The sequence below is a fragment of the Notolepis coatsorum genome (genome assembly GCF_963971535.1).
Source record: "Notolepis coatsorum genome assembly, chromosome: 12".
NCBI lineage: Eukaryota > Metazoa > Chordata > Actinopteri > Aulopiformes > Paralepididae > Notolepis > Notolepis coatsorum.
In genome coordinates this window covers 109,522,097-109,547,380 of record NC_140176.1, presented here as the reverse complement: position 1 = coordinate 109,547,380, position 25,284 = coordinate 109,522,097, and positions in this window count along the sequence as shown.

The window sequence follows — 25,284 nt, the reverse complement described above, 5'->3', positions numbered from 1 at the left end:
CCACGGAGGACGCCATATCCCATGTGCTGCACACAGCAGCATCACACCTGGACAAGAGGCAGGGGAACTATGTGAGAATGCTATTCATCGACTACAGCTCGGCATTCAATACCATAGTCCCCTCCATACTCATAGCCAAGCTCAGGGACCTGGGCTTGGGCTATGACCTCTGCCAGTGGGTCTTGGACTTCCTGACTGGCAGACCCCAGGTGGTGAGAGCAGGCAACTGCACCTCCTCATCCATCACCCTCAACATAGGGGCCCCCCAGGGCTGTGTTCTGAGTCCCCTCCTCTACTCCCTGTACACACACGACTGTGTGGCTCAGCGGAGTAGCAATACAATCGTCAAATTTGCTGACGACACAGTGGTGGTGGGCCTGATCTCTGCCAACGACGAGAGGGCCTACCTGGAAGAGGTCAAGGTCCTGGCGGGATGGTGCCAGGAAAACAGCCTCTCCCTGAACGTCAGCAAAACAAAGGAGATGATTGTGGACTTCAGGAGGTCGGGGGTCAAGGACTACAGCCCCCTCAGCATCGACGGGGCACCGGTTGAGAGAGTCAACAGCTTCAAGTACCTCGGAGCCCACATATCCGAGGACTTGACATGGACCATACACATTAACAGTGTGGTGAAGAAGGCACGACAACGCCTCTACTTCCTCAGGCGCCTAAGGAAGTTCCAAGTCAGCCAGAAGATCCTTAAGAACTTCTACTCATGTACAATAGAGAGCATCTTGACCGGCAACATCACCTCCTGGTTTGGGAATAGCACTGCAAAAGACCAAAGCAGACTACAAAGAGTGACACGTTCAGCCGAACGCACAATTGGAGGGGGGCTCCCCACCCTCCAGAACATTTACTACAAGCGTTGCAAGGGGAAGGCTAAGAGAATTATTAAGGACTCGAGCCACCCGAACAACTGCCTCTTTGAACTGCTGCCGTCAGGCAAGCGATACAGGAGTCTCAAGGCGAGCACAGAAAGACTCAGAAGTAGCTTCTATCCCCAGGCCATCAGGCTGCTAAACGAACAATGAATGAACACTACACAACAACAACCACCAAACACACATAGCACACACATCCACACGCACACACTCACTTTAAACAAACACACTGTAGCACCCACTACACACACTTTATAGCACACACCCACTTTAAACAAACACACTGTAGCACCCACTCCCCACACTTTATATTTATGGATGAAGGATTGCACTACAACTCGTACACCTTACTGTAAATTGTACCTAAAATTGTACCTCATCCCATTTCTGCTTTGCACTAGATAGTACTGTACATTAGTACACTGCATAGTATTGTGTATTGTATATTATATGGTAACTCAGAACATTGTACATATGTCTATACCGAACAACTGTGACCTCATTTTCTTCTTCTAAATTCATGCTATATTATGTTATTATGTTATTTGATACTATCTTGTCTAGCACAGTCTCTGGAGCGTAACAGTAAGAAGCATTTTGTATGAAAGTATTCTGTACTTCTGTATGACAACTATTAAAGAACTTGAACTTGAACTTGAACGTGTTTCAATATAAGCAAGCGTTATGTATGGTGATAATAACGAGTATATTGTTAGCTGCGCCGCCGCCGCCACCCCCCTACACACAACTACATGTACACCTCCAATACTGTACATGTACACACAACTACATGTACACCTCCAATACTGTACATGTACACACAACTACATGTACACCTCCAATACTGTACATGTACACACAACTACATGTACACCTCCAATACTGTACATGTACACACAACTACATGTACACCTCCAATACTGTACATGTACACACAACTACATGTACACCTCCAATAATGTACATGTACACACAACTACATGTACACCTCCAATAATGTACATGTACACACAACTACAAGTACACCTCCAATACTGTACATGTACACACAACTACATGTACACCTCAAATATATACATGTACACACAACTACATGTACACGTCCAATACTGCACATGTACACACAACTACATGTACACCTCCAATACTGTATATGTACACACAACTACATGTACACGTCCAATACGGTACATGTACACACAACTACATGTACACCTCCAATACTGTATATGTACACACAACTACATGTACACGTCCAATACGGTACATGTACACACAACTACATGTACTGCATACCTCCAATACTGTACATGTACACACAACTACATGTACACCTCCAATACTGTACATGTACACACAACTACATGTACACCTCCAATACTGTACATGTACACACAACTACATGTACACCTCCAATATATACATGTACACACAACTACATGTACACCTCCAATATATACATGTACACACAACTACATGTACACCTCCAATACTGTACATGTACACACAACTACATGTACACCTCCAATACTGTATATGTACACACAACTACATGTACACCTCCAATACTGTACATGTACACACAACTACATGTACATGTCCAATACGGTACATGTACACACAACTACATGTACTGCATACCTCCAATACTGTACATGTACACACAACTACATGTACACCTCCAATACTGTACTAAGGGCGCTTTCACATATAGCTTTGGTGGACTCTGTGCGGTTTGGGGGGTGAAGTTGCAACATTGTTGCATTCTTCATTTGGTTCGTCTGCATTCACATTGCAATTTGTCAAGTGCACTAAACTTTCTGAACAATGTCACACGGTCGAAAAGGGCGCTCGTCTATTGGACACAATAGAGTAGAAGTGTGTGTGTGTGACTGTTTGATTGATTGATTGATTGAAAACTTTATTAACAGATTGCAGAATGGGTACAATACAGTACAGCTCAATACACACAATTGTTAAGGGGATGCAGACCAGAGAAAGACTTTCGTCTTGTTTACATCAGGGTCCCCCATTTTCAATTCATCAGGACATATGACATACATGACATAGAGATAGAAAGTACTGCCACATCTATACATTTATGACATACCAGATATATAGTACTGTTTGTGATACAAAAAGAGTCTAGAAAAGAGTATATACATTTGACGTCAAAACTGTACATTGGGGGAGGTTGGGTAGGTGGGGTGGGTGGGGGGGGCTGTACATTGGAGGTGGTTCGGTGGGTGGGGTGGGGGTTGGGTAGGAGGGGTGGGTGGGGAACACTGTAGAACTGTACAAGCAAAACTGTACATTTGAATATTGACAAAACCATACATGGTAATTTACTGTACATTGGAGGGGGTTGGGTTAGGACATTTACATGGGCCAGTTTTGAATTGCAGTCTCCCGTAGGTGTTCTTTGAGAGTGTTTTTGAAAGTGGGTAGTGATTCACATTCCTTTACAGCTTTGGGTAGGGCGTTCCACATTGATGTGGCATAATTGCGAAACGTGTTTAGTCCCTTGTTTGAGCCGAATCTGGGTTTAACATGATTTGTGGAGCTCCCTCTGGTGTTGTGATCGTGGTATTCACTGACCTTTGGGAAGTATTTTGACATGTACATGGGTACCTTGGTCGTGTAGTGTATCTTGTAGACCAGGCCCATTGCAAGTTGCTGTACTCTGTCGTCTACTCTAAGCCATCCTAGGTTGTCAAAGTGGGCAGGGGTGAGGTGGGTTCTAGGAGTAAGGTCAAGTAGTAGTCTGACCAGTTTGTTTTGAGATGTTTGTAATCTTGTTTTTAGCGCCTTTGAGGTGCTTTGGTACCATGAGGTGCAAGCATAGTCGTAGTACCCTTGTATGAGTGCTCCTGCCAGAGTCTTCAGGGTATTCTTGTTTACCAGAGAGGAGATCCGGTACAAGAATCGAGTTCGTTGGTTGACTTTTTTTATTACATTGGATGCCATTTTGTCACAGGAAAGATTAGCCTCTAGGATGGAGCCCAGGTAGGTAATTTCATATTTCCTTGTGACAATATTGTCACCCACTGTAACTGAGAAGCCGTCGGTCTTGCTGAGTTTGTTATTTGAACCGAAGAGAATGGACTCTGTTTTGCCCAGGTGTAATGATCGTTTGTTATCAGCGAGCCATATGCAGATTTTGCCTAGTTCCGAGCTGAGGGTTTTTTCAATCTGTGAAAAACTGTGACTGCGAGCCCTAACGTGTGTCCCGCATCCCGCATATTGAGAGGATGTCCCTCTTTTCAAAGCAAATAAAAAACATTGATCTAAAAGCCCCTCCCTACAGTAAACGTAGCAACCCGCCTCTTGTCCACACACATTGCTCTGCTCGTGACGCTACCTCATATCGCAGATCTGATTGGTTAGGTAGTAATTTAGCGCTCTGCTCGTGAGAGTCGTTACTCACTTACTATATTTGGTCCGCGTTTGGTCCGATGAAGCGAACCGAGACCTACGTTTTGAGGCGGACCAGAGTTCGGGTGTTTGGTCCGCACCAGAGTTCGACTGAGCATTCACACCACCCCAAAAAAAGCGGACTATCTGAGAAAACGAACTCTGGTCCGATAGTCTGGACCAAACAGCTCTGGTGTGAAAGCACCCTAAGAAAGGCAAGGGAATCTAGAAAGGAAAACTGGAGGATTTCGAGGTAAGGAGACTACTCCTAATCCACCTCTTAGTACTCATGTGGATTCTGCTTTGTTGGTCAAATCAAGAGAGAAATGAGGACCCAAGTCTCTGAACATAAGAACATTGGAAATCAGGATGAAAAGTCTCCTGTAGCCAAGCATCTCACTGCTGCAGGCCATGAGGTTTGTAGGCTGAGGTTCCAGAGCATTGAGGTAGTGAATCCCTTGAAAAGAGGGAACAGGGACTGATTACTCTTACAGAGAGAGACGTAAAGGAGGGGACAGGGACTGCTTACTCTTACAGAGAGAGAGACGTAAAGGAGGGGACAGGGACTGCTTACTCTTACAGAGAGAGAGAGACGTAAAGGAGGGGACAGGGACTGCTTACTCTTACAGAGAGAGACGTAAAGGAGGGGACAGGGACTGCTTACTCTTACAGAGACGTAAAGGAGGGGACAGGGACTGCTTACTCTTACAGAGAGACGTAAAGGAGGGGACAGGGACTGCTTACTCTTACAGAGAGACGTAAAGGAGGGGACAGGGACTGCTTACAGAGACGTAAAGGAGGGGACAGGGACTGCTTACTCTTACAGAGACGTAAAGGAGGGGACAGGGACTGCTTACTCTTACAGAGAGAGACGTAAAGGAGGGGACAGGGACTGCTTACTCTTACAGAGACGTAGAGGAGGGGACAGGGACTGCTTACTCTTACAGAGACGTAAAGGAGGGGACAGGGACTGCTTACTCTTACAGAGAGAGAGGTAAAGGAGGGAACAGGGACTGCTTACTCTTACAGAGAGAGACGTAAAGGAGGGGACAGGGACTGCTTACTCTTACAGAGACGTAGAGGAGGGGACAGGGACTGCTTACTCTTACAGAGACGTAAAGGAGGGGACAGGGACTGCTTACTCTTACAGAGAGAGAGGTAAAGGAGGGAACAGGGACTGCTTACTCTTACAGAGAGAGACGTAAAGGAGGGGACAGGGACTGCTTACTCTCACAGAGAGAGAGACGTAAAGGAGGGGACAGGGACTGCTTACTCTTACAGAGAGAGACATAAAGGAGGGGACAGGGACTGCTTACTCTTACAGAGAGAGAGAGACGTAAAGGAGGGGACAGGGACTGCTTACTCTCACAGAGAGAGATGTAAAGGAGGGGACAGGGACTGCTTACTCTTACAGAGACGTAGAGGAGGGGACAGGGACTGCTTACTCTTACAGATACGTAAAAGAGAGGACAGGGACTGCTTACTCTTACAGAGAGACGTAAAGGAGGGGACAGCGACTGCTTACTCTTACAGAGCAACACGGTCTCATCAGAAAACGTAAATAAAGTACTTAATCGACAAAAGGAAAAAAGGTACACAATGTACTTTATATATATACACGTAATTTACATTACATTTTGTATCGGCAAAAGTAAAAAAATTAATTTAAAAACATGATTGAGAGTCAAACGAACAATGCTTGTCGTTGGGGGGCGAGTGCACTAGATCAAGCCACCCACCCTGATACAAACAGCAATAATATGATGATAGAAAGTTAAGGTAACGGTTGTGGTTAGCAGTGGTGCGTTGGTCATGGGACGGGGTTGCACGCAGAGCAACCGGCTCTGTGCACGGATGTGCACGCGCGTGCACACAGGAATGCGCCAACTCGACTGATGCGCCAACTCGCCAAGTACCCACATGGCTACTTTGCATAACAATAGCTCAGGTCGTCAGGTGTGTTCAAATACGTCCTCCGATACATTCACACAAAACTTGTGAATGAAATGTGTTACATTCCATTCCTAGAGGCAATTAGGCATTGTCTTTAGTCTGTGCGCACGCGAGGGAACATTTATGCACATTTATGGACATTTACCGGGGCCAGTTTCGAATTGCAGCCTCCCATAGGTGCTCTTTGAGAGCGGTTTTGAAGGAGGGTAGGGATTCACATTATTTTATGGCTGTGGGTAGCGGGCGTTCCACATTGTTGGCATAATTGCAAAACGTGTTTAGTCTAGCTAACTAATCGATGTGATTGGCTTAGACCGTATTGTGTACGGTTGGCTGGCTGGCTGACTTGTGTTGTGGATTGGGGGTGGCCAGCTGGCTATCTGGCAGTTCGTAGTGCAGTAGCTGGCTGGATAGCTGTTGTATTGTGGGTTAACACATTAATTGCCAATGACAAGTATACTTGTTATTGGCCGCCATGCGTTGAGTGCCAACAACGAGTAAACTCGTTTTTATGATCGTTATTTCTTTTATTCGCTATTGGCATTCATAATTCATCCAGGAAGCCTCCTGGAGCCAGCTGGACCCTGTCTGATATTGCAACGCCTCAATACCGCCGCTTGGTGGATTTCGGGCGAGTTACACTCCACTCTAAACCGAAAGTGGCGCTCTGTGCATCGGGGAAAAAGCTCTGCCTTGTAATATCTTGAAACGTGGATCAATATACACACCTCGAGTGCATGGGATCGCTTTCGAGATGCAAGAATCAATATGCTTTCGGCGTATCTCCAGACGCGTCGGCCACAGGTAAGAGGAATCTAGCGTTATGTCCAGCTCGATTGTCCATTTCTTTCATTGCAATCTGTCCGATCAACGTATGGTGTATTACTAAAGAAAGCCGTTAGTGACAATCAAAGAATCATAAACCCTAACCCCCCCCCTTTCCTTCACATGATGGAGCATAATGTATCATATGCATTTGACATTTTTTAAATAGCGTGTATAGGGACGAAACGCCAATCGATAATGTATAATACGCGCCGGGGCCTATAGCGTGCGTTCTAGGAATTACTGCTATACAGTCTAAAAACACTTATATTCTCGACGGTACGAACACGACAATGTATGAATGGAAAAATATAACTTTCCCACATCCGGAACGATAGATACCCGATGTTGAATGAGCCATAGTAATGTCGATATAGCTATAATATTTAAAAAGTTATAGCCCTGCAAAGAAGGTGAGCCACTCCATAGGGTTACAGCACTGGCAGAGGGTGGTAAAGATGGGCATACTGTGTGGCACCCAATGTGTTAAGGGTAGCCAGCTAGCTGGCTGGCAGTTCGTAGTGCAGTAGCTGGCTGGCTAACGTTGGCCAATATAGCTGTAACTGAACGCCAATAGCCTTATGTGATCTTATTTTCTTTTTTTTGTATCTACTTTTTCTCCACACTTTTTCTGTATTTTTCTCCCATCCCAATTTAGTCGTTATGCCAATCCCCCCCCCCCCCCCCCCCCCCCCCTGGTCGTTGCGCGCATTTGCCACCCACTTGCCGGTCTAGGGAGGGTTGAAGACTATCACATGTCTCCTCCGATACATGCAGAGTCAGCCAGCCGTTTCTTTTCACCTGACAGCGAGGACTCTCATTGGGGGAGCGTAACGTGTGGGAGGATCACACTACCTCCCGCAGATCCCTTCCTCGCTGAGCAGGCGCCCCGACCGACCTGTAGGAGTCGCTGTTTACAACGACCAGGATACCCACCGCACCGGCTTCCCACCCTCTGACACTGCCAATCGTGTTAGTATGGCCGACCGACCAAGCAGGAGGTACCGCTGACAGCTGGATTCGATACCAGTGTCTTTGCTAGAGCCATATGAAATCCGTTTTTATTTTTTTCCAAATTCCAATTTATTTTTTTCCAAATTCCATTTTAATATTTCAGAATTCTGTATTTTGCTTTGTACGCTCATTTTACCATCAGAAATAGTGTCTAATAAGTGGGAATGAATAAATGTCCACAATTTAATAAGATATAACAGTCCATTTAATAGGGCCGTCTTAAATACTTTGAAGCTTCGTTCGATGGGCATGGGATTCGAATATGAAAATAAAATTTGATTATTTAAAAAAAAAAAAAATTATATATATTTTTGCAAAATCAACTTTGCCTCTCTTTGTTAACTACAACAAGCAATGCCGTTTGTTATTTAAGATGAGGTCGGACTCGGCACTGACAGATTTGTGTTCATTGTGCTGCTTTTATAAAGCCTCAAATGACGGCTTACAATATTTCATGAAAGCAAAGTGTTTTGTTTGTCTAAGATTTTAAAAGGTTTAAACTTTACAGCACTGACAAAGTTGAACAAAGTGCTGTACAAGTCCCACAACATAAAAAAAAAAAAAAGTAAAAAAAATGTTTTATAGTGGATTCCATTTTTATTGCTCAATTCCGCGATTCCGTCCGCGATTCCGTGATCGCGGATTCCATATGGCTCTAGTCTCTGCAGTGGTAGGCAGACGCTTAGTCCGCTGCGCTACCCAGCCGCTCCTTATGAGTTTCATTTCATAGGAAAATACTTCGACTATAATGGTCAGAAGTAAATTAACTTAGATGCTGTTGTGCTTAACACCCAGTAAGTACACTTTACTTAATTTCTAAGATTAGATTAGATCATTTAGTCCGGAGTCCAGACTTTGAGAATGCCTGTGTTAGACCTACAGTATAATACTGCCAGCTGCTATAACAAAACCAAAAACTATCGGTATCTGCAGTGTATCGGCCGATATGGCTCATAGACGATCAGTGACTGGTGGCCAAAAACGTGATCGGGGAATCCCTAATGCCTACTATTTATATGAATGATATTGTCTCCGATATTGTCAGGATCATCTCTATGCGGATGACACTATCGTCTATTGTGTTGTTGACTCTGTACAACTACACATTAAAAATGTACAACTCTCATTTAATACTTTGCAGGATACGCTTGTTAATCTTAAACTGGTACTCAAACCAAACAAAGTTCATGCTCTTTAACATCTGTGAACATTTGCATATACTGCATCTACTGTGAATGAGTCTATTATTGAGAGTTAAAGAATATAAATACCTTGGCATCTGGCTTGATCAGAAATCTACATGTAAATACCATGTAGATAACCTTGCAAGTAATCTGCGACAGAAGGTTGGCTTTTTGTATGGAAACAAATCCTATTTTCCTATGCTTAGCAGAAGGAGGGTTGTTGAAGCTATTTATGTTTTGGATTATGGACACATAGTTTATAGTAGGGCTGACCCCTATTAGTCGATTAGTCGACTAATCGGTCGAAAGGAGCCGTAGTCGACTGCCAACCTCTTAGTCAAAAAAAATTTATAATTTTATTTATATATATATTTTTTTATCATTCTTTCCAAAAGAAAAGAGGCCTAGAAACGTGGCTAACGCTAATGGCATGCATACCAGAGGCTAACTGCCTAAGAAAACAGGCACAGAGGCACTGAAAGAGGATTTCACCCATCTAATGAACACACTAGACTAGACAAATATCAAGATGTATCCATCAGTGGACCAATTGCATGCTTTTGCAGAGGACAAGAAGCATTCAGTCGACTCCTTCAGACATTAAGTACCCCCCACAGCCCAAATGGAATGATAAAAAAAAAATCGACTAACGGCAAATTTTGGCCTATCATAGTCGACTATCCAAATCCTTAAATCGGGGACAGCCCTAGCTTATAGACATGCTGCTGCTTCTACTATAAAGCCACTTAAGGAGTTTGCACTGAATTGGGAAAATCTGCTTTTAGCTTCTGTGCCCCAGACACATGGAATCTTTTGCAAAGCACTTTAAACTCAACACTTGTTTGCGGACCCATCGTATATTCTATAATATAGCTATGGAGACAATAGTATGTCTAATTTGACAGGCACTATTTATACTCCAACAGGGCCAAAACTGTTTATTTCTACATACCTTCGTTTGTGCGCTATACCACGCAAAAAATCGCCTTGTTGCACAATAATCCAGGCTGGTTTTCTACATTGTGAGATATAGAATGTTTTGTGCGCATATGCGCATAATTTTTTTTGCATTTCATGTAAGGTTTAAAATAAAGTTAGATTTATTGGAATATGGAGATTTTCTTCAGATTCATCACAGTATTATGTCACCTTGAAAATGATGGTAATGAGAATCATGGAAAAACATGCATAAAAACAATTGGGGATATAGTTTGAACGATCGCCTCGTCTTTGCATGATTTATTTCAAGCATCTGTATGAACACTGAAGATGGATTTACCCTTTAGAGCCTTACCTCCTCCTGCATTCACAGTTCCGTTAAGTCCTGGTGTTTTAATGCAGTCCACCAAGCAGACAGATAGTTCCTTTAGTCCCAACAGAGAGGGGTGACTGCAAGACGCCATCTCCTCCACTGTACTGGATATCAGTGGGGCTGTGGCCTAAAAAATACCAGATAAAAAACAGTAACAATAAGAGTCTTGCAAAGTACAACGTTCACTCTCCCCAGAGTAATAGACCTGTCGCTAAACCACGGCCCAAATTGAATTTGTCCAATCATATCACAGCGAAAATCCTCGCTTGCAGAAAACTCGGACATCACCTGAAACGCTGTTTGTAGGGCGCATCAAACCAATACCAGATGTCTGTGATCGAAACCACTGTGAAGAGTTCAGTTTCTATGTTTATTATCTAGCTAATATCTGATGGTGAAACGATGTGTGTGGGGTACCTGTAATTCGGACACCAGGTACCCTGAAAGACTGGATGGAGGAGTATATTTTCCGAAGCCCAAAAGAAAATCAACAAATGCAAGCGATGGATTCTGCTGTGTCGTCGACCACATACACAACTGAATGTGAAGACAATTTCCAAGGACACTTATGTTTGCTCAAAGGTAAGGTCAATTCATAAAGACATCATATTTGACGGCATGTATTAGAAACGTAGACCAAACTATTAGTTAGCTAACGTTAGCTGCCAACTAGCTAGCCAGCTAGCTAGCTGGTGTTATCCTAGCTAGCTAGCTACAGTGTTATCAACATCAACTTTGCTGTCATTAATTTGCTGTCTGACTTTTCTTCCTCGCTAGTTAGCTGGTGTTTTTAGCTAACTTAACGTTTGCTAACTGTCTTTTGTCCAGATGGGGAGCGCCGGCCTGTGGAGCAGCCTCCACCAAGCCCAATGGAAGAAGTGGACAAGAGGAGCGAGATGAACGATTGAGAAATCAACAAGCACAAATCGAATCACTGACGAGTATAAATACTGTTCTGAGACTTAATCAAATACCAAATAGATTAACACCAGAGGTCTTGCAGCACAGCCGTGTACCAGCCTATTTTCAAATATGCCTGTCAAGACTTTTGGTTTATTTAATATAAGGATCAGATATGTAAAGGGGTCTAAATAAGTTAACAGGTGTTTGCGCTTGTGAGCATGCGCAGTTGGCGCAGCTGCCTTTTAAATGGTGGCTGGCGATTGTCATTCTAAATATAGCACTGACAGGATCACATCGCCCATTGGTAAGTGGACTTGATTAAGGGATTGAAACGTTGTTAACTTGGCTATGTCACATATAAACTAGTGCTGTCAAACGATTAAAATATTTAACTCGATTAAACACACACACACACTTCAGAAACAAACATAGTATCAATGAGAGCATCAATAATACACCTGAGTGAAGTCTAGTAAAAAAAAATATATATATATTTTTTTAGTTAATCTCGAGTTAAAAAAATTAGTGGCATTAATAGAATCGGGAGTTAACGTGTTAATATCGCGTTAACTTCGACAGCCTTAATATAAACACAATGTAATGTATCACGTTGGCTGCTGGCTGCTAATGCAGCCTGCGGATAATATCTGCATAAATGAATGAACGTTGTGTCTGAATGTTTGCCGCTAGCTTGTGGCTAGGCTAGCGCACTTCGCTGAAGGTGCACAGCTGAGCTAGTGTCTTTGTGGCTTTCCCGGTTTGTCACGTGAGATTCATGTGGTGGAACTTTGGTGTGTGTGCTTTGATGAATGAGAACTGCTATCTTGTCCGTTGTGTGTGGGTTTGACTTTGCGCTGTGTCTGTGACAAGGAGCTTAGTGGCTCAGTCTCGGAGGAGGAAGTAAACATTGCCAGGCATTCTGGTTAATGTAGTCATTAGGCCTGCCACGATAACACATTTTGCTGGGCGATTAATTGCCCCCGAAAATATCGCGATAAGCGATATTATTGCGACCGGTTAGAGAATTTTTTTTGGAGAAGTTTATTTCCCAAAAGTCCTCAATTTTCTTTTAAAAATTCACTAATATAATAATAATAGCATAATAATGCAAGGACACCGTTTCAAAGTGCAATACACTTTTATTTAACATTGGAAGACATTTTAAATATCCTAAATAAAAAAATGCTCAGTTTGATAGTTTATTATAAAACAAACTGAAACTGGAAACAAGCCCTCTGTCTGGCTTTTTGTGTCATCCTTTTAGCATGTACATCTATTATGAATGTACCTTGCGCCGTGGTACCATGTACAAAATGTTAATAAAGTGTGAGGAAAAAACTGGAAACGTAATAAATAAAAAAGCAGTGAAACAATAATCAAATAAACACCAAAATATATACTATCTCTATTGGAATGGAGACTTCAGCACAGGAAAAATTAGGGATGGGCAAAAATAATCCAGATCGATTGATCACATGATGTACTCGAGTACTCGTGGAGGAAAACGCTGTACAAAATAAATGTATTTTCCGGTGTTTTAGACTTTTATTTTGAAGCCCACCGCTCCGTCTTTTCCGGTGTTTTAGACTTTTATTTTGAAGCCCACCGACCGGAGCGGAAGTATTGTTGTTATTATCCTAGCACTAGCGGCCAACTTCTCTCGTCCGGTTCTGTGTTTTTGAGCTAATGATAAAACAAATGTTGAGATTGTTGGTGAACAACTAACTTTAGGTTAGTTTTAACGTTAGCTACTAACGTTAGATGCAGCTACTACAGGCAATCAGCGATGAGGAGGAAGCGTCAAAGCCGTATATAATAGAATAGCCGTGGTGCGTAGGCACGAGAGCGCAACTCGATTACCTGTTATAATAAATTAATTCATGTTTAACTTGTCCCCGTGTCCAGTCCTTTGACTAGCCCCACCCGTTCATTGTAAACAATGATGCATGTAATTGTATTAACGTTATTCTGTGTTGTAGCTAATGCTATACGTTGTATTTAGTTTGTTAGCTATTTAGCTAATGTTGTTAGCATTGAATGAGCATCAACGAATGCTAGATCTTTAATCTTTATTTAGCAGTCCAGTTTCTCTGGGCAGTAGCGAGTAACTACTTGGGTCTAAAAATAGCTAACGTTACACTACAAATAACGCTACTTGGTTAAAAGGAGCAACACTATTGAGAAATGTAGTTAAGCTATATGTGGCGTTGCTATAGGCGAGCTCCCGTGCTGTGCTCTGTAGTAAGGCCAGCAGCCGCCCACACGGAGAGTGACTGACGAGGGGTACTGGTTCCGCCTCATTAAAACAAACGCGCAAATAGCAATTAATCGCGCCCGTCAAAATCATTGCATTCATTTTAATTATCGCGCCGATTAATCGATGTATTGCTCATCGCGGCAGGACTAGTGGTCATTGTAGTTCTCCCTCCTTTCACCCACAGTTAGAGGAGACATGACCTGCTGGTTGGATGAAGTGTATAGTGTCAATGAAATGAATAGTGTATGTATATTCAATAGTAGTATTGATAGTATATTAATATGTATATTGATGTTGATATTAATACTAATTAATTAATTGATTGATTGGTGTTGGTATTCATATTAATATATAGTGTATATTAATATTATGCTTAATTAATGTGTATGCACTGCATTTTGTTCTGTTTCACAGGTTTTTGACCTATGGTAAAGCTATATACAAGCTATGGTAAAGCTATATACAAGCTATGGTCAACTGTGGGAATTATAAGGAGTTGTATTGTGGAAAAACATTTCAACTAGTTTGTTAAAATAAACAAACTCTAATGACTAACCATTGAGTCATCCATTGTGTGGTGCCTGTCAGCCCTTTGGGAGGGATTCAAATAGAAAATGTTTGAAAGATCCGAACAATGCCACTGGATTCACTTATGATCAATTCAATAATCTATGTACTGTGTTTAGTATACCTAGCAGTGAAACAGCACAGCAAACTACTGTAGCTGGTACTGTAGATGGTACTGTAGCTGGTACTGTAGATGTTACTGTATCTACTACTGTAGCTGGTACTGTAGCTGGTACTGTAGCTGGTACTGTAGCTGGTACTGTAGCTGGTACTGTAGATGGTACTGTAGCTGGTACTGTAGCTACTACTGTAGCTGGTACTGTAGATGGTGCTGTAGCTGGTACTGTAGATGGTACTGTAGATGGTACTGTAGATGGTACTGTAGCTGGTACTGTAGCTGGTACTGTAGATGGTGCTGTAGCTACTACTTAAGTAAAAGTTGAGAACTATTTGATATTGAATGTACTGTATTAAGTTTCAAAAGTAAAAGTACAGTACATATTCTATAGGGTGTTCTTGTATTTCAGTGCATTCAACCCTCGATATATTGACCTGAAGGTTGTTAAAGTGGTCCAGTTATGCTGCTCTGTGTCCCTCAGATTGCTGGTTTAAAATGTTAAAGTACTTAATCTTCATCAATTTATGCCATGTCTTGTATGCTAAATCTTTTTTGGGGGAGGCTGAGATAAATGTAGTTGAGTAACATGTACAATATTTACTTTGAAATGTAGTGGAGTGAAAGTACAAAGTTTCATTCAAAAATAAGGCTTTAGTAATGCAGTCAGTAGAGTGCAGACTGCATCTCTCCACTTTGCTGTTACTTTCACATTTTACTGGGTAGATCAGGGGTTCCCAACCTTTTTCCCCCCAGGGACCCCCAAACATCTCTGATGAAATTCCTGGACCCCCCCCCCCCCTCCTAATAAAATACCATAAAATACTTTTTTTTGTCATTTATTTTAATACTTTTTTTTGTCATTTTAATAACAAACTGCTTATACACAGGCATATGCATCATAATTAGACCCACTATGCTTCTTTGACTTGTGCCTTCAATCAACAAATCTAATCTTGCACCATATGTATTTCAAAATTTTGGCCAATATTCAAATCCTGTATTCGTCCTCTCAAATCAGGCCCTAATGGTGAACGGTTTGCATTTATGTTGAATGAAGTAAGAATCCACTGCAGTAAAAATATCCTCACCTCGAGTGGTGGTAGTAAGGTTGACTGACATGAGAATGTCCTGCTTCAGATCCTCATTTTCGATATATTGCACATAAACGATGAGCACAGCCTCGTCTGCGACAGTTGTAGTTTCATCAAGTTGTATGGCAAATGGACCCTTTCTAAGCTTTTCTGACAGCTGCTGCTCGCAATCACTTGACATCTTATCAATTCGGTCTTTCACTACATTGTTCGAGAGTGGTACTGATTTTAGTTTATCCGCCACCTGTGGGCCGCACAGTTTCTAAACCATTTTGATGCAGGCTGGTTTGATGAGCTGCTGGCCAATATTGTGCAGTTTCTTTGCTTTTGCAATTAAAAGCGAACACTCAAAGGAGGCTTCGGTAGCCTTCTGTAAATCACTGCCACCCCTGCTCCACGCTACTCTAACATCAACAGGCTTGTTCGCCTTGAGAGACTGTTCTTTCCTCCGAAAAAAGTCCAGATCCTTCCCAACGGTTTCTGGGTGCTTAGACACCTGATGTCTCTTCAGCTTGCTGGGCTTCAGGCTCGAGTTTGCCAACTTTTCTCCACAAATCACACACTCAGGTCGTTTGTCTGGTCCCTCAGTGAAGCCCATGGTGATGTAATTTTCGCGATTGCTGTAGGTCCTAACTTTTTTTGCAGATGAGCTGCCGTCATCTCCTTTTCGTTTGTCACACATTTTCGCCTCTGGCGGCTGACTGCAGACGAGCCGAGAAAGTTAACTAGCGTGCTAGGCTAGCTACAGAAAGTGATACAGTCAACTGATTCGCGTTTTAGCGGCTACCCGGTAGCCTACTGTTAACGTTCAAAAATCATGTCTAGATGTTTATTTATTTATCTTTATTTTGTATTGTAGTGGAGAGACTATTCATGCTTCTGATGATAAAAATATGCTAATTAAATATTTCTCTGAAAAAGAAAAAAAAATACCTCAAATCATCTGTGGTCTGGCGGACCCCCTGCGCCCCCTGGCGGACCCCCTGGGTCCGCGGACCCCAGGTTGGGAATCACTGGGGTAGATGACGGAAACAACAGTTGCTGATATTGCAAATGTCAACAGACCAGGCTATTAATCCATAATGGAGGTACTAGAAGAAAGGTTACAGGGTAACCAAAATCAACATGTTTCTCCTTCCAAGGGTCATCAATAATCTCAGCAAATGTTGTGACTGTATGACTAACAGGTCAGGAGATTGACAAGAGGATGTGCATCCAGCGATACAATTTTTATTCGATTTGTGAACTATGGGTCTGCGGTTGGGACAAAATCCATTTTAAGCCTCGTCACAGCATTCATTTGGCTACAAGAATATAATGTTAAATTACTATAGATGTATCACAACAACACATGATATTGTTCGCTATTCCAGCACTGTTTGTATTTTATATCGTACATCCATTTGTGTAACTGTAAATCCATGTATATTTATATTAAAAATAGTGGCTATTTATGTACACTTTAGTTGTGGGTTTTCTTTTCTAATCAGAGTGATCTATCTTGAGAATGTGTTGTATATGCATTTATTTATATTTATATTAAATATAACTTATACTTAGTGTTATAAGAAAAGCTATGTCCTGTGATTTACAGGTATTTTGGTAAATGGTAAATAGCTGTATTTAGCGCTTTTATCCAAAGCGCTTTACAATTTGTTTCTCACATCTTACCCATTCACTCACACATTCACACACCGACGGTGGAGGCAACCATGCAAGGTGCCAACCTGCTCATCAGTGTCTTAATCAAGGACACTTCGACACGCTGCCCGGGAGGAGCGAGAATCAAACCGGGAACCTCCGGATTACCAGACGACTGCTCTACTCCAAAGCCACTGTCGCCCCCTATTACTAGGTCTATTTTATTTAGGGATGCCCCGATCGATCGGCCACCGATCGTTATCGGCCGATAATCAGTATAAATATGCGACCGGTGATCGGTGATAATGCTTTATTTTCGCCGATCGTCAAACCCGATCTCACTCGCTCGTCTCGCTGAGTTCTGTCTCAGACACCGGGAGCTGTGCGGCGTCTGCTCCTCCCTCCAGCCCCTCCCACGCGCATGTAAACCCGGGTCTAGTAGTCTAGTCTAGTGGGACGGGAGCCGGGAGGACGGCGTCTCCCTTAGGGCCTTAGCTAATGTTAGCTACCGTTACAAAATGACCCAGTCAACCATTCACTTCCAGTCCAATACATGATGAGGCATTGTCTAACCGAACGGTATCTAGCCGGCCAGCTACCGATAGCTCCTGACATCAACAAACGCTCCAACAAACTCTAGTAGAGACGTGTATGATACCTCAGCTAGCTCATGTTAGCTGACGCCAGCTCACTGTTCAAAACGAAATGTCCCACTGAACTAAATAGTTCACAGAGGCGCTGTATCAACGTTATATAGCTGGCCAGCAGTAGCCACAGATGGCTCCTGATATCAATGTTTTATAACACTCATTCGATGCGTATTCGAGCTGAGGGCATGTTGTTGAATATGATCAATAGGGTCCAGCTGCACCTCCGGAGAATCCTGGCCGTAGCTGCAGGCTACTCGAGTATAGGGTCTAGCTGCAGCTCCGGAGAATCCTGGCCGTAGCTGGAGGCTACTAGAGTACACACAGACAGTGGAGCTTGTTGCGTGGTGGCGATGTCTCGCAGATAATACAAGTACAAGTCTAATTATATAATACATATATTTTATAAAAAAAAATTAATTATATAAAATAAATTTTAATTTCTTTTTTAATCAAAAACGATCGGTATCAGATCGGTATCGGCCGATATGGATCACGACGATCGGTGATCGGTATCGGTGGCAAAAAATGTGATCGGGGCATCCCTAATTTTATTATTAGGTATTTCTACTTTGGTCTCTATCACTATACATTTATAGTTAGTGTTAGGGGTGGACGGTATGGTCTAAAATGTATATCACGGTATAATTTGAAGCATAGACGGTAACGGTATATATCACGGTATCATCGTTTTTGATAAAAAAAAATTTATTTTATTTTATATATTATTTTTTTTTTTTTATAAAATATATATATTATATAATTAGACTTGTACTTGTATTATCTGCGAGACATCGCCACCACGCAACAAGCTCCACTGTCTGTGTGTACTCTAGTAGCCTCCAGCTACGGCCAGGATTCTCCGGAGCTGCACCTGGACCTATACTCGAGTAGCCTCGAGCAGAGCTACGGCCAGGATTCTCCGGCGCTGCACCTGGACCCTATTGGTGTGCTCAGCAAGCCCTCAGCTCGAATACGCATCGAATCAGTGTTATAAGACATTGATATCTGGAGCTATCTGTAGCTACTGTAAGCCGGATATATAACGTTAATACAACGCCTCAGTGAATTATTTAGTTCAATGGGACATTTCGTTTTGAACGGTGAACTAACTTGCGCTAACGTGAGCTAACAGGTAGCATACACGTCTCTACTAGACTTTGTGGAGCGTTTGTTGATGTCAGGAGCTATCGGTAGCTGGCCGACTAGATACCGTTCGGTTAGACAATGCCTCATCATGTATTAAACTAAAAGTGAATAGTTGACTGGGTCATTTTGTAACGGTAGCTAAGCTAACGTTAGCTCAGGGAGACGCCGCCGTCCTCCCGTGTCGCGTCCCACTAGACTACTAGACCCGTGTTTACATGCGTGCGGTAGGGGCTGGCACGCCCACTGCGCGAAGCCTCCTAAATAACTTTTTCCAGTTCGCACATATCTATTATCTATGACTAATTCTCTCTATTTTTAGGGGCAAATGCGAGTGAAATAGTCGCGCTGTGGTTACATGACGTCATTGCTATTTTAGAGCTGCCCTACCGGTTACACGGTATAGTCAAAATCCATACCGTAGAGCAAATTCATACCGTTTATACCGTATACCGTTTATACCGTCCACCCCTAGTTAGTGTAATCAATCATTTGACCTGATGTACACTAGAATGTGCAGCATACCATTCTCTGACGTCTCACCCCTTTATGGAGGAGGATTGTTGGCATATTTACCTGGGTCACAAAAGAACCAACATAGCATGTTTACAAAAGAGGTGGATTATTCTGGTTGCAGAATGACAGCTCTCACTTTTTTCCTCATTCCCTCCCCCATCTAGTGACACAACTGTCGGGTCTAGCTCGTATAATACTGCATTGGACCACTAGCCTAAACTAAATGTATCAGCAATAGTAGTAATCATGGATTATCGTCATAGTTCTTGTAATCTTCAATCAAGTCAACTGTAAGTAATGCTTGAGACGTTATCTATAGCTAATGCTTGCATCACCATGGAGGTCTAAGATAATAATGTGTTAGAAATTACTACCCCCGTGGCCATCGTCAACAGTCATTCACGGCTTGAGGTCCCCCCGCGGCGATCGTCATTCACGTCGGCTTTGTTTGTCCGAGTTTTCAAAGGGGGCGCGACTTAGCGATAGGTCTATTGTAGATTGACAGGTTTGGCTGAGTGTTTTTTTTTTATATTAGACATGTCTTGTTACTGGAACTTGATGAAGGTCTATTGTAGATTGACAGGTTTGGCTGAGTGTTTTTTTTTTATGTTAGACATGTCTTGTCACTGGAACTTGATGATGAGTGTCACCTTAAAGGATAGTTCAAGAGTTTTCGACATCAAGTGGTATGAAATACTATAGTAGTATAGTTGATGCAGTGCCCTCAGTTTACACACAGAGTCTCGTGGTCGGAGTTCTGACCTGGCAGAAGTTTTAATCACCCACTACAGAAAACAGTGTGCCTCATTTTCTATGCTTCAAGACCCAGCATTTAGTGATGTCACACTGAGACTAGGTCAACACATCATGTCACTCTGAAGCATTTAGTGACGTCACACTGAGACTAGTTCAACACATCATGTCACTCTGAAGCATTTAGTGACATCACACTGAGACTAGTTCAACACATCATGTCACTCTGAAGCATTTAGTGACGTCACACTGAGACTAGGCCAACACATCATGTCACTCTGAAGCATTTAGTGACGTCACACTGAGACTAGTTCAACACATCATGTCACTCTGAAGCATTTAGTGACGTCACACTGAGACTAGTTCAACACATCATGTCACTCTGAAGCATTTAGTGACGTCACACTGAGACTAGTTCAACACATCATGTCACACTGAAGCATTTAGTGACGTCACACTGAGACTAGTTCAACACATCATGTCACTCTGAAGCATTTAGTGACGTCACACTGAGACTAGTTCAACACATCATGTCACTCTGAAGCATAGGAAATGTTTTCTGCTGTGGATGATTACAACTTTTGCCTGCAGGTTATTGTGTGGTGGAATAACACTTTTTTGTCTCATGACCTCATTTGCTGCCTGTCTGAAGCCTCCCGGTTTACTCAGAACCAGGCCAGAACTAAGACCAGGGTACTCTGCGAGTTAAGCTAATGGCATCGCATCAACTATACTACTGGCAAGTATTTCATACCATTTAAGAGTCCAAAACTCACAAGTCACTCACAGTGTTTGGCCATGCCAAGTTTCCCCACATGCTGGGGTACAAGATAGGCCAAACAGGGTATTATGTTGCTTGGAGTTTAATCAAATCACACTCTCTTGGTGTAAGATTTTAGCATTGGGGAAATCCCCCCCCCCCCCCAATCCCGCTACCCTGTTTTAGCCTGGCATGGCCTGATACCCGTATCAATACATCCCTGGAAGACAATCGTTCACTAGGTCAAACTTTTAATTTGTTCATAACATAATCACTTATGCTCAACCAATGCTCTCAACCAATGTATTGAAGAGTATACTCTTTGTTTGGATTGTAATAAGGGGGGGGGGGGTGTGGACAGATAACTGGTTTGCCAGCTAACCAGTTATTTGAAATCAACCAGATATTCATAACGGTTCATTTGGAAATAATTTTGATACTGATATCAAATAGATGTCATATCACATTGTAACTGGTATCGGAAAACTCTAGGGCTGTCTTAAATACTTCGAAGCTTCGTTCGATGGCACAAGCTTCGAACATTAAAAAAAAAATCGAAGTAAAAAAAATAAAAATAAATTTTTTTTTTTTTTACTTCGATTTGAGTGTGTGTGTGTGTGTGTGTGTGTGAACTACCCATCCCAGTTAGGACAGCCGAATCCCGTCCAATCTTTCGCCGTCGACTAAAGACTCACTTCTTCAACCATTATCTGAAATGATAAAAAATAAATAAAAAATCTAACCGCGACTAACCTTACTGTCATGCACTTGTCCTAATAAACTAACCTACACTGTAACACGCAACACTTTGATGAACATTGTTACTCAGCTGATAGAGTTGTACCCTTCTTGCTGTCTTGTCGTACAGAACTTGTAAGTCGCTTTGGATAAAAGCGTCAGCTAAATGACTAAATGTAAGTGTGTGTGTGTGTGTGTGTGTGTGTGTGTGTGTGTGTGTGTGTGTGTGTGTGTGTGTGTGTGTGTGTGTGTGTGTGTGTGTGTGTGTGTGTGTGTGTGTGTGTGTGTGTGTGTGTGTGTGTGTGTGCGCGCCTTGTAGAATTCCACACATAAGAAATAAAGATACTGGGATGAATAAACAAAATAGGAAATAAAATGTAGAAATGCATGCAATACATAAATAAATATGAATCTCCATATATGAAATATAACATTTAGATAAGGTGCTACTGAGATGTTTTGGTGAGTTCTTTGTTTTTTTGTGGAAGTTGCCCTTCTTAAAAATGCATGAACATTCACTGATAATTGGTCTGTAGTGGAGTCTACAAGGTCTACATTGCCGGACCATGTAGAATCCGGACCTTGTAGACTGACATCATTCTGTGCATAGTTTAGTCTACACAGGCCATATTTCAAATAATCAAAATCTTACTTCATTCATCTTAAACATTCTTGATTTGGGGGATTGGTAGTTCCCATGAAATCTGAAGTTGTTCAAACGACAACAGCGATCCACCTTGAATTAAATCACACAGCCGAGTGAAACCTTGTTGGATGCGTCAGTCACGAAAGGGGCTACTTAATTAATTAATCCAACCCACTTTATTTATAGAGCACATTTAAAAACAACAAAGTTTACGAAAGTGCTGTACAAGTCCCACAACATAAGATAAAAAAAAATATATATATATAATTTTTTTTTTTTTTCTCAAAGCTTCGAATTAAAATCGAAGCTCGGCCCCGAAGCTTCGATTGCCAAAAAAAGCTTCGAAGGTCAGCCCTAGAAAACTCAATACCATAATAATGTCAAAACTAGCAAAGAGTACCCAAAAAGAGTAGATTTCTGAACTCCTACAGTCTAAGGTCGCTTTCACACCTGAGCTCTTTGGTCCGCCTTAATCGAACCCTGGTTAGTTTTCCTCGGATAGTCCGGTTGGTTTTGGGTGGTGTGAAAGGTCAATCGAACTCTGGTGTGGACCAAACAAGTGAACTCCAATGTAGCTCTATAGCCAAAATGGCCAATATGTGCCCACTTCTATCATTGGAGTGGATGCGTCAACTAGGGATGGGTACCTTTTACATTTGAATCGATACCCAACGGTACCTTTTTTCTGTACTTTAGTCTCAAGAAATAAAATTTACCTACCTCAGTCGTGAAAAAAAAATTCAAACATCAAATAACTACAATTTCACAACTACAATGCTCCGACTGCTTTGTTGTTGAATCAAGTCAAATCCTAGGTAAGCATATATTGTGCGTGTGAACGTTGACATGAAAAGAAAAAAGGTAAAAAAAAAATGTGTTTTTTTTTTAAATCGGTATCTCACTTGAATCGATACTCGGTAGTACTGACGTGTTTCGGTTCGGTACCTCAAAAGTACCGAATTCGGTACCCATCCCTAGTAGGGGTGCACCGATGTATCGGTCGGGTATCGGCCGATAAGTGCCTTGTTGACTGCAATCGGCCTATCGGCCGATAAGCTCGAATGTGCCGATGGCAGTAGCCGATAAATATCCATCAATTTGTGTCTCGTCAAAAGGCAAAAAAAAGTTCAGTCGCGTCCTGCACAACGCCGCCCCCAGTCCCCGACACACACACAAGCTACTGCATCAAAGTTACTACTAAATATTCAACATTCTCTTTTGAGACTCCGCTTCAGACTCTTATCATTTGGCACTAAAAGCTAAACATTGTCACCGATATGGCTGTCCGCAACATGTCATTAATTGTGTACGCGAGGTGGTCGCTCAGTGACGATGCTAACGTGAGCTAGGTTAGCTAGCATGAGCTACCGGGAGATGGAAAGACTAACGTTACTGGTGAAAATGTGATTTACGTTGGAATACTCCTTTGCCAACTTGCTGTACTTTGCTTGCAGGTCTGCAGCCATTATTGCTGGATTATGAATAGCCCCAACTTTAGCCAAGGTAATGTTATGGCTAAACCTTTAACGTTAGTTAACGCTAGCTTTCGGTTAGCTGTTCAATGCTAATAACACAACCAAGCGAACTAGGGATGCACCGAAATTTCGGCCACCGAAAGTTTTCGGCCAAGAATGGCCTTTCGGCCGAAAGAGTTTTTTTACCGAAAATATATCACCGAAACAGAAACCACCAGCTGTAACCTAACGCGTGTTGTTGTGATGATGTCATCAAAACGCGGATTCAGTCATTACATGCGCAAACGTGAGCTCTTCAGTCCTGCGTTCTGCAGCCTGTGTGATAACTCCTCTTGGGACTCGGGAGGCGCGCTGTAAACTCTGCGCGCAACGAGTCCAATAAATGCGTCTTTAACATGCTTTATAGTTTATATCCTTATTTACTATGCCCGTTGCGGTTAATCACAGAGTGATCTAATATGCATATTATTCAGAGCGAGAGGGATTGTGTTTCTCACATTGACGCTGTCGCGCGTCTACTGTGCCAAAGTCAAGAGAGCGCATTCATCTGGTGACTAGAAAGGTGCGCTCAGTAGAGCAGAGATCTCCTCTCTCTCTCTCTCTCATTGATTGATTGATTGAAAACTTTATTAACAGATTGCAGAATGGGTACAATACAGTACAGCTCAATACACACAATTGTTAAGGGGATGCAGACCAGAGAAAGACTTTCGTCTTGTTTACATCAGGGTCCCCCATTTTCAATTCATCAGGACATATATGACATACAGATAGACAATACTGCTACATCTATACATTTATGACATACCAGATTTGCAAATACAGTACTGTTTGTGATACAAAAAGACCCATAATAGTGATTATTTAAGTTAAGTTTTGCCATAATCATATATTTTTCCATAATCAGGTAGCTGAACAACATTGGTAAAAAAAAATCTATTCTATGAATCATTTTCGGCCTTTCGGCATTCGGTTTTCGGCCAACTGTTTCCTATTTTCGGTATCGGTTTCGGCCAAGAATTTCCCATTCGGTGCATCCCTAAAGCGAACCCATCAGAGCTCCCCGTCAACACCCCTCTCTCGGGAAGATGGCATTTAAGAAAGTATCTGCTGTTGAAATGACAAACATTCGTTTTGTGGCATTAACGTTATATAGTTAGTGTTACACGTTCAATAACATCAGCATAGTATTTACCCGAACATAGCAAGTAGCCAGCATTACTCGTTCATACTAGCTCAGTTCCTTCCGTTGCCCATAGAGCCCTGAGTTGTACCCAATCCATTCTGCAATCTGTTAATAAAGTTTTCAATCAGACAAATGTATAGAAAGGCTTTGTTTTATTATAACATTCGTTGCAGTAAAATCATTATGCCTCGTTTGGTCATCCTGTGGAGCGCTGGTCGGCGGGGCCGGGGAGCTAACGTATTAGCTACGGTAAG